This window comes from Rutidosis leptorrhynchoides, chromosome 2 (genome assembly GCF_046630445.1).
Source record: "Rutidosis leptorrhynchoides isolate AG116_Rl617_1_P2 chromosome 2, CSIRO_AGI_Rlap_v1, whole genome shotgun sequence".
In the NCBI taxonomy this organism is placed as follows: domain Eukaryota; kingdom Viridiplantae; phylum Streptophyta; class Magnoliopsida; order Asterales; family Asteraceae; genus Rutidosis; species Rutidosis leptorrhynchoides.
Window position 1 is genome coordinate 626,496,727 of NC_092334.1, and position 11,685 is coordinate 626,508,411.

Genomic DNA, 11,685 nt, shown 5'->3' on the forward strand with positions numbered 1-11,685 from the left:
ATAGAAAGTGTGTGTCCGTAAGCTGTTCCGATCAAACCAATGCATATTGAGTACTGTTCTATGTCTACTTGCAACATGTACAATAGCTATCATACTAAGACTTGACCTAAGTTAGTTATTTATATCGACTTGCTTTATTTATAGGTCGGCGTTGTGATCATTCCTGATCACTGTACTGCATTTGCTGTTCATTTAATTGTGTTGGTTACTTCATTACTATTAAGGTGAGTTATAGTCCCGTTTTTACATACTTTTCAAAGTATATTTTTGGGATGTGATTACATGCATTTTATTTCACGTTTAGACACAAGTGACAATTAAATTTAAATTATTCATTGTGAGTTGGACAAAAATATTCCCTAGTCTGGTAACTGTAATTATTGGTTTCTACCGGTGAACGCGAATCCTACGGATAGATCTATCGGGTTTGACAACCCCATTTCGAGCTAGTCGCGCTAGCAATTTATAATCGAAATGTTTAGTACTTCGTATTTTGTTGTAGATACACCGTCCAGTGTATATTTTTATTGTGATTGGCAAGGGTTAATAAAGGGTTAAGTGGTTACCAGGTGGCTCATTGATAATGGAATAATGTTTAATGTTTTCTAACATTTTTAAATCTTGTGGTCTAAAGTTTATTCAATTATTTAAACCTATAATTCACTCAACCTTTGTGTTGACAATTTACTCGCATGTTTTCATAGGTACTTGAGTTTATGTGATGTTTTTGCTGTGTTTAGATGAGTCTGCATGCATTTGGGCGGATTTTTATGAAACAATTTATGAAACTTTGGCTTGCATTCGGTTTTTGAATAATTAATACTTGTGGGTTGTTGACAATGTTTTGTGTCAACTTTGGATTATTAATATGTTGGGTTACTTTTAACTACATATTTTGGTATGCTTTCCTTTTTGGGAAACTTTTGAAATAAAAGAATGCAATGTCGTTTGTTAAATTCATTTAAGTTCGATCAAGCTGTGGGACCAAGTGACGGAGCCGTTAAGTGTTTTGACGGGGCCATCATAGTTGGTATCAGAGCTCTAGTTGTAGGGAACTAGGCGGTCTTAATATGGTTAACCCGTGGTTCTTAGGGTGCATTAGAGTTTAGTCTACAGCCCGACCCTTTTGCTATAGCATTATTATGCATTTCATTTTGTATGAGTTATATCATTAGCATTTATATCTTTTGGTATTTGGTTTGCGGTTTTACTGTTTGCAGATGTTGACTTCGAGCGATAACTCCGTTGCTGCTCCTGCTCCTCCGACTGCTGCCAGACACCGTGCTGGTCAACCTGAGATCGATGATCCTGTTCACTACTACTTTTCCACCCTTACTCATATGAACAGGGCTTACAATGAAGTGACGCGTATTAATGCTCTTAGTGATTGTATGCATACTTTGCCACACAACGAGATGATGGACCAGATTCGAGCTAGTATGGATTCGTTTGTTAGCTTCAAGAACAATGTTGGGTTCGAGACTCGTAAGCATAACCGTGAAGTTGACGCTAGGTTCGAGGCTCTAGAGAGCACAGTTCGTGGTTTGAAGGAAGAGTTGGAAGAAGTGAAAGGAAAGTTGCGGAAGTATGAGCCTTCTGCTGAGACTCATGCTGGCCCAGCTTATCACACCCGCTCTAAACAGATGTGATATGATGATTCATGATTGATTACTTATTTCATAAAACTTAATGTCCTTTCATACATACATTTTTGGATTATGTACGGCGTTTTGCCGAGGATTTTATTAAGGTTTTGTTATGGGATGATTTTCATTATGTATGGATGGTTATTTTTATGACATCTATTATCATTATCACATTTTTTTCTGATGTTGTGACTCTTGGCATGTTATATTATGCGTAATGTAGAACATGTATGTTAGGTGCTATGTATGTTGTATGATGTTATCATAAAATATGTATGCATGTGGTGGTTATTTCTATAACAATCATAACTGTTATGTTATTACACATAGAGGTTACTGACTATTATTTTAATGGTTAATCTTTTCGTGTTCGATCTATTCCTTTATAACACTGGTATTATTCTTAGTACTAACGGTTGTGTTATTCTGTTTTGAAGATCATGCCTCCTAGAGAGTCCAACGAAGCCCGTATCCTACGTCTTGTTACCGAAGGGATAGCTGCTGCTATGGCAGCGAATGCTAATGCAAATGCTAATGCGAACAACAATCAGGTGGGATGCTCCCACAAAATGTTTATGGCAAGTCGCCCACGGGAATTCAGTGGTACAGAAGGACCCATAGGACTTACCCGCTGGTTCAAGAAAATCGAGTCTATTTTTAGGGTTAGTCGAGTCCGAGAGGAAGACAAGGTTAGTTTTGCTAGCTGCACTTTGAAGGATAGTGCATTGACCTGGTGGAACAACTTGGTTAACAGTTTGGGAAATGATGTGGCTTATGGTTTAACTTGGAATAATTTTAAGGAAAGAATGATCACCCGCTACCGTCCTAGGGGTGAGCTTAAGAAGTTAGAGGTTGGACTTAAAAACTTGAAAATGAAGGGCACCGAATTAGATGCCTACGAGCAGAGATTCTTTGAGTTGACTTTATTGTGCCCTAATGTTTATGCCGATGAGAATCTAAAGATCGAAGCTTACATTGATGGGCTATCCGAGAAAATTGAACATGGGGTTGAATCTAGTGAGCCCCAGACTATTGAGGCCGCGATGTCGATGGCTCATAAGTTGAATGATAAGATCTTGAGAAGAAGCAAGGCTGTTGTAACCGAACCCAGTGAAGAGGCTGTTAAGAAAGCTGATAATGGGAAGAGAAAGTGGGATAATAACCGCAATCAAAACCAGAATCAGCAGAAAAAGCAGGATACTTTTGGTTCGAATAACCGCAGTCAGCGTGTGTGTCCACGTTGTTACAAGGCTCATGATGGTTTCTGTACCGTGACTTGCAAGAGGTGTTCTAAACAGGGACACATTGCTAAGGATTGTACGGTGCTTCTGCCGGGTTCTGATACTCCTGCCACAGGTGGTAATAATGGTAATAATGCTGGTAATAGAGGTGGTAATGGTAATGGTAATGGAAAGTCGAATAATGGTGGTAATCCGAGGGTTTGTTACGAGTGTGGAAAGCCGGGGCATTTCCGTGATGCATGTCCCAACAAGAAGACTGCAGAGACTGCATGTGGTAGAGCGTTCAACATTAACACCAGGGATGCTGAGGAAGATCCTAAACTTGTTACTGGTACGTTCTCGGTCAACGATTTATCAGTTTATGTACTATTTGATTCAGGGGCTGATTTGAGTTTTGTGTCGAGTAAATTAAGTCCAAAAATCAAAACACCGTTAACTCCTTTAGACAATACTTATGTTGTTGAAATAGCTAATGGTAAGGTACTCATTGCTAAGACTGTGCATCGTAAATGTAACATTAGTTTAGTTGGTAGAGATTTTAAGATAGATTTGGTACCGATTGAACTTGGTAGTTTTGATGTTGTCATTGGGATGGATTGGTTATCTGCGAATCGTGCTGAGATTGTGTGTTATGATAAAGCTATTCGTATTACTAATGTGGTTGGAGAGCCACTGATGGTTCTTGGAGATAAGAAATGCCAACGGTTAAATCTTATTAGCTGTTTGAAAGTTCTTAAACATCTTCGCAAGGGCTGTCATGCTATTCTAGCCCATGTTGTTGATTCCGATAAAGAAACGAAGAGTGTTGGAGATGTTCATGTTGTTAGATATTTTCCCGAGGTATTTCCCGAAGATTTACCTGGCCTTCCGCCGCAACGCGTGGTAGAATTTCAAATTGATCTTGTTCCCGGTGCTGCTCCTGTAGCATGTGCTCCTTATCGTCTTGCGCCTTTCGAACTTCAAGAATTGTCAAGTCAACTCCGTGAGTTGTTAGACAAAGGTTTTATTCATCCTAGTTCGTCCCCTTAGGGAGCTCCTATTCTGTTTGTTAAGAAGAAGGATGGTTCTTTTCATTTGTGCATTGATTATCGTGAGTAGAACAAGCTTACTATTAAAAACCGTTATCCTCTTCCGAGAATTGATGATCTGTTCGATCAGCTTCAGGGTTCATCTATTTATTCAAAAATCGATCTTCGTTCCGGCTATCATCAGTTGCGTGTTAAGGAATCTGATGTTTCGAAAACTGCTTTTCGCACCCGTTACGATCACTTTGAGTTTCTTGTTATGCCGTTCGGAATGACAAATGCACATGCTGTGTTCATGGACCTCATGAACCGTGTGTGTAGACCCTATCTGGATAAGTTCGTTATTGTGTTCATCGAAGACATCCTTATTTATTCGAAGAGTGATGAAGAGCACGAGGAACATTTGAGGTTAGTGCTTGATCTGTTGAGAAAAGAAGAGTTGTACGCTAAGTTCTCTAAGTGTGCATTCTGGTTACGAGAAGTTCAATTCCTTGGACACATTGTTAGTAAACAAGGGATACAAGTTGATCCTGCTAAGATTGAGGCGATTGAAAGGTGGGAAACTCCGAAAACTCCTACCCAGATTCGTCAGTTCCTAGGATTGGCAGGTTACTATCGAATGTTCATTTAAGATTTCTCTCGTATCGCAAAACCTCTGACTGCTTTAATGCATAAAGGGAAGAAGTACGAGTGGAAGGATGAACAAGAGACTGCTTTTCTGATTTTAAAGAAGAAGTTGACTACCGCTCCGATATTGTCACTACCTGAGGGTAATGATGATTTTATTGTTTATTATGATGCTTCGCGTCAAGGCTTTGGTTATGTTTTGATGTAACAAAAGAAAGTTATTGCGTACGCATCACGACAGTTGAAGATTCACGAGCAGAACTATACAACTCATGATTTAGAGTTGGGGGCCGTTGTTTTTGCACTTAAGATTTGGAGACATTATTTGTATGGGGTCAAGAGTACTATGTACACAGATCACAAAAGTCTTCAACATATCCTCGATCAGAAACAGTTGAACATAAGACAACGAAGATGGATTGAGACGTTGAATGATTACGATTGTGAGCTTTTGTATCATCCGGGTAAGGCCAATGTTGTGGTGGATGCGTTGAGTCGTAAAGAAAGGGCTGAACCTCGCAGGTTTAGGGCCTTGAATATGACAATTAGAACAAACCTCGCAAGGCAGATTCTTGAGGCACAACAAGAAGCCTTAAAGGAAGAGAATTTTGTGAAAGAGAATGTAAGAGGTATGGCTAATAAATTTGAGATTCGAGCAGATGGTACTAGGTACTTTGCAGGATTTCTTTGGGTTCCGAAGTTTGGTGAACTGCGACAACTTGTTTTGGATGAGGCTCATAAGTCTAGGTACTCTATTCATCCTGGTTCAGGAAAGATGTATCATGATCTTAAGGAGCTGTATTGGTGGCCAAATTTGAAAGGTGATGTGGCTACGTATGTGGCTAAGTGTTTGACCTGTGCTAAGGTTAAAGCTGAACATCAAAAACCGTCTGGACTGTTGGTGCAACCTGAGATTCCCGAGTGGAAGTGGGAAGGAATTACAATGGATTTTATTACTAAGTTACCGAGAGTTGCGGGTGGCTATGACACTATTTGGGTGATTGTAGATCAACTCACTAAGTCGGCTCACTTTTTTCCGATTAGGGAAACAGATTCAATGGAGAAACTTACTCGTTTGTACTTGAAGGAGATTGTTTCTAGGCATGGTGTTCCCGTATCCATTATTTCGGACGGAGACAGTCGATTTGTATCGAGGTTTTGGCGATCTTTGCAGGAAGCCTTGGGAACTAGATTAGATATGAGCACCGCTTATCATCCTCAAACGGATGGTCAGAGTGAAAGGACCATTCAGACGTTGGAGGATATGTTACGAGCGTGTGTTATTGATTTTGGTAATGGGTGGGATAAATATTTGCCGCTAGCTGAATTTTCTTATAACAACAGTTATCACGCAAGTATTCAAGCCGCACCGTTTGAAGCTCTGTATGGTAGGAAGTGTAGGTCTCCTGTCTGTTGGAATGAGGTTGGGGATGCTCAACTCACAGGTCCAGAAATTATTCACGAGACTACCGAGAAGATTGTACAGATTAAGGACAGGTTGAGAACCGCTAGAAGTCGGCAAAAGAGTTATGCCGATAGGGGAAGGAAAGATGTGGAATTTCAAGTTGGTGATCGTGTTATGTTAAAGGTTTCACCTTGGAAGGGTGTGATCCGTTTTGGTAAAAGGGGAAAGCTAAGTCCTCGTTTTGTTAGACCGTTTGAGATTGTTGAGAGAGTTGGACCGGCAGCTTATCGTTTGAAGTTGCCACAAGAACTCAGTGCTGTTCACGATGTTTTTCATGTATCGAATTTAAAGAAGTGTTTGGCCGAGGCCGATAAGACTATTCCTCTGGAAGAACTTCATGTTGATAAGCAACTACACTTTATTGAGGAACCTATTGAAATTATGGATCGAGAAGTTAAGACTCTTAAGCAGAGCCGAATTCCTATTGTCCGGGTTAGATGGAACGCCAGACGTGGTCCCGAGTTCACTTGGGAGCGTGAAGATCAGATGAAGCAGAAGTATCCGCATTTGTTCCCAGATGCTGAGTCAACCCCTACACCTGCTTAAATTTCGGGACGAAATTTCCGTAACGGGAAGGTACTGTCACGACCCTACTTTTTCCGTTATCTTTTATCGATAATTATTTAACGACCGTTAACTGGTATTCGTGCTATGTCATTTCTATGGCCTATATTATTATATTAATAATAATATATTAATTATTAAGTGTTATGTGAATATTTGTATTCGTATTTTAAATTATACGTTTCTACGTATCGCGGATTTCTGTCCGGCGAATCTTTTCGGTTTTCAAACCAACGGTCGCGTTTTTGGGATATTTAAATCCTAATTATTTTAAATATGATATTTTAAGATCATATTATTATATAGGGTATTTATATTTATTTTTCGTCGCGCGTTTGTTATCTTTCCGGATTTTTAATCGCGTAAGTACGTTTTCGCGTTTCGGGATTCGTTCAGGATTTCGGGCCACAATCAATTACACTTTTAGAAAGATTGGGCCATGAGGCCCACCCCATGACCCCCCATTCGGCCGACCATAAGGGGAGGGAGTATACTCCCCATTTTTTTTATTTTCCATCTCATTTACACATTACACAATTTTAATCTAAACCTAATTACCACTTTTGCTCTCCTTCCTCCCTTCCTTCTCTTTTTGGGCGACGACCAACACCACCAAACATCATCATCTTCATCAATTTTTCAAGCTTGGATCTAGAGATCGTTCATACAATCGGATTCCTCGTTCCGTTCTCTACGCGATTATACTAATTGTTTCTTGATTAGGGTATAAACCCTAACCCTAGAACTTTTAATTTTTATTTATTTTTCTGTATTTTATGTTTATATTATTAGTATGATGATTATTAGTTGTTGTAATGTTGATTGTATGCGTAGAATGCTCGATTGCATATTTTTCGGTTTGATAAAATTGGGACAGCAGCTTTTTCGTGTGTTTCTGATATTGTAACTGATGTTGATCATAAAATAAAGTATATAAATGAGTTCCTCTCATCAAGACATTAATTTTAGACTCCGAATTCATGTCGTTTCGATTTCCGGAGCCCTAGATATGATCAAAGTGGTATTTTGTTAAGATTGAAATGTGATTTTGGTATGAACCAGGTTTGGTCAGACTTTGTAACCATATTTGGTGACTTTAGGGTGTGTTAGTGTGTTAGGACTGATGGTGGGATGAACTTTCATGTTCGGGTCATCTCAATCCGAGCCACGAATCACCCGTTACGTCTAAAACACGTTTTTGAGTGAATTGAAGTTCCAAGTAGTGTAATGGCTGTACATCATGACTTGTGGACTGTTGATGGTGTGTTCTTGAGTATACCAAAGTGTCGGGTGGTTTTATTAGGCGGAGATATATGTAAGGCTCGCCGAAAACCGACACCAGGGGCTCAGGATACGACCCGATGAACTTTTGATTTAAAACTTTTGACTAATTATGAAACTTATGATATAAATAATGGATTTCATTATCATTTAATTACTTATGATAAAAAATTAATTATTATTATTTACAACTTATGATATATATTTATTATATCATTTAATTAATATTTATGATTTAATTAACATTTTAATTAAACATATGATTAATAATACTTCATTATTAATGGAAAAATACTTATGATAAGTATTAAACTTATATTATGAGATTATTATATTAAGACTTATAATAAGGATTAATTAATTATTTAATTATTATAAGGCTTAGTTATTATTTAATTATAATTTAATTATTAAATACTTATGATTTAATAGTTATAATAATAATTAGAAACTTATGATATGATTAATAATTCATTATTAATTAATAATACTTATGATATGATTTAAAATTTATTATTAATTAATAATATTTATATTATGACTAATATTTAATTAATTAATTAAATACTTATGTTATATTAATTATATTATTTAAACGTATATTAACTTTAATAATTCATTTTAATTTAATTAAACTTATGTTATGACATAATTAGACATATTTAACTTTAACAAACATTATAACTTACATTATTATTGTAACTTATACTTTTAAAATTTACGTTGACTATGTTTGACCAAGGTTGACTTTTGAGTTGACTTTCGGTTGACTTTGACTTTCAGTTGACTTTTGTTGACTTTCTAATTAAGGAAACTTTCCTACCTTATAAACTTTCCTAAAATAGCAACTTTCTAAATTTGGAAACTTTCCAAAAATAGAAACTTTCCAAAAATAGAAACTTTCTAAAAATAGAAACTTTTCAAAAATAGAAACTTTCCAAAAATGGAAACCTGCTAAAAATAGAAACTTTCCAAAAATATAAACCTGCTAAAAATAGAAACTTTCTAAAAATAGAAAGTGTGTGTCCGTAAGCTGTTCCGATCAAACCAATGCATATTGAGTACTGTTCTATGTCTACTTGCAACATGTACAATAGCTATCATACTAAGACTTGACCTAAGTTAGTTATTTATATCGACCTGCTTTATTTATAGATCGACGTTGTGATCATTCCTGATCACTGTACTGCATTTGATGTTCGCTTAATTGTGTTGGTTACTTCATTACTATTAAGGTGAGTTATAGTCCCATTTTTACATACTTTTCAAAGTATATTTTTGGGATGTGATTACATGCATTTTATTTCACGTTTAGACACAAGTGACAATTAAATTTAAATTATTCATTGTGAGTTGGACAAAAATATTCCCTAGTCTGGTAACTGTAATTATTGGTTTCTACCGGTGAACGCGAATCCTACGGATAGATCTATCGGGTTTGACAACCCCATTTCGAGCTAGTCGCGCTAGCAATTTATAATCGGAATATTTAGTACTTCGTATTTTGTTGTAGATACACTGTCTAGTGTATATTTTTATTGTGATTGGCAAGGGTTAATAAAGGGTTAAGTGGTTACCAGGTGGCTCATTGATAATGGAATAATGTTTAATGTTTTCTAACATTTTTAAATCTTGTGGTCTAAAGTTTATTCAATTATTTAAACCTATAATTCACTCAACCTTTGTGTTGACAGTTTACTCGCATGTTTTCACAGGTACTTGAGTTTATGTGATGCTTCCGCTGTGTTTAGAAGAGTCTGCATGCATTTGGGCAGATTTTTATGAAACAATTTATGAAACTTTGGCTTGCATTCGGTTTTTGAATAATTAATACTTGTGGGTTGTTGACAATGTTTTGTGTCAACTTTGAATTATTAATATGTTGGGCTACTTTTAACTACATATTTTGGTATGCTTTCCTTTTTGGGAAACATTTGAAATAAAAGAATGCAATGTCGTTTGTTAAATTCATTTAAGTTCGATCAAGCTGTGGGACCAAGTGACGGAGCCGTTAAGTGTTTTGACGGGGCCATCACATTAATTATTGGGGGTAGGCCTATCGGGAGTAACGTCCCCGATACATTTGACTAAGTCTTTGTATTACTTGATAATGAAATTAAAACCGACAAGGACAGACACAACTTGTCATGGGGCAAACTTGAACGTTTAGTCTACATATCACGCTTTGGCATAACTTTCTGATCCTGCGGGAGATCAACTTTACAAACTAAATCTTGTGGTCTAAAAACAACTATTCCTACTTTTGTTAAACCTATGAACTTCACTCAACCTTTTTGGTTGACACTTTAGCATGTTTTGTCTCAGGTGCTGTTTGATCAAGTATACTTATCTACTGCTTATGTGATGCTACTTGGACTTAGGATCAAGAACTATCGCATTTATTACTCTTGCATTTGAAACAATTACTTTATTGTAATTTCCATTATTGTAACAACATTTCATTTTTCGCTGCGTACTCAATAAAGCTTATTTTTTATCATTTAGAATTGTTCTCGTATTATAATATGTTGGTAAATTTTGCTATTAGTGATGTTCCTTCCAGACCCTATTGGGAGGTCGTCGCACTTTACAAACCGATTTCTCTTTCCTAGAATCCCTTATGTCCCTAATCCCCTTACGCTTACTCCTAATTGAAGGAAAAGGATCTGAATTTGCTCGATTGCTTTTGGATTCGTGTTGTCGGTTGGGTGATGTCATATGATTTGTCTCGTTTGACTTCTCTGGATCTAATTTTATCTCTGATCCGTTCTGGGTATGCCCATTAGAATGGGCTTCCTCATTCTTATTAGTTGGATTAGGTGAAGTTGGCCCACATGTTTGATTTGGCCCATTGTTCATCGAAGGCCCAATAACAACTCCATCTTTTGTTATATTTTCCTTCGTAGGGTAATGTACCGTATCTTGAATATTAACAGCCGTTTCTTGGACAATTAAATCTTCATCGATTGCTGTATTATCGTGCACTAAATTGGTGCACTTCTCCACAACACTCTCATCATTATGACCTCGTGAATGATTATCACAGTTACCACACCCTGACTCCTCATCTTATGCCGTCATCTTTGCCTGGACATGGACACCGTCACTGGAGTTATGAACAAAATTGTCTTCGCCGGCATCACCAGCATCTCCTTCAGATTCGTCTTCTACGTTACGTGCACGTTGTTCAAACATGATATCTTCATCATCCGAGAACCCAAATGTATCATCAAAAAACTCATCATCTTCCCCCTCTTCTCCATTATCTTCAACAATTTTGGTAGGACTGGACAGGCCTGGAGTTCGATTACTAATATCCATCTTATTTTCAAAAGAAAACTCGAAAACTTTATTCATATCCTCCTTGACACTTACGTAGACCAGGTTGGCATCATCCAGCAATTTTACAAAACCTTCATATTTAACAGTTGTACATCTAGCATGTACAAGAACACGCCCAGATACAAGTGACTGATTAAATTTGTTGATTGAACAATTATCTAACTTTAAAATTCTGCCCCACCATCCAGCGATTCTTTTAAACGTGTCTTCGTTACAATGAATCATTGGTACACCCCTAATATCCACCCATATAAATCTTCCAGAGTCTTTGTATGCATGCTCTAGAGCCCGAACGTTGGTACTCCATTTGAAAATGGCATGACTCTTGTTCCTTAGAATGTTATCCATCATTGTGACGATAGCTCCAAATCCATATGGACGAACACGTCATTCATCGATTTCATTGCGAGGTATTTGACCTCTATATGATACGTTTTGTAAACATTGCATTCTTTTGAAAAGGCATACCATAAATGAATATTTAAATCAAAGGT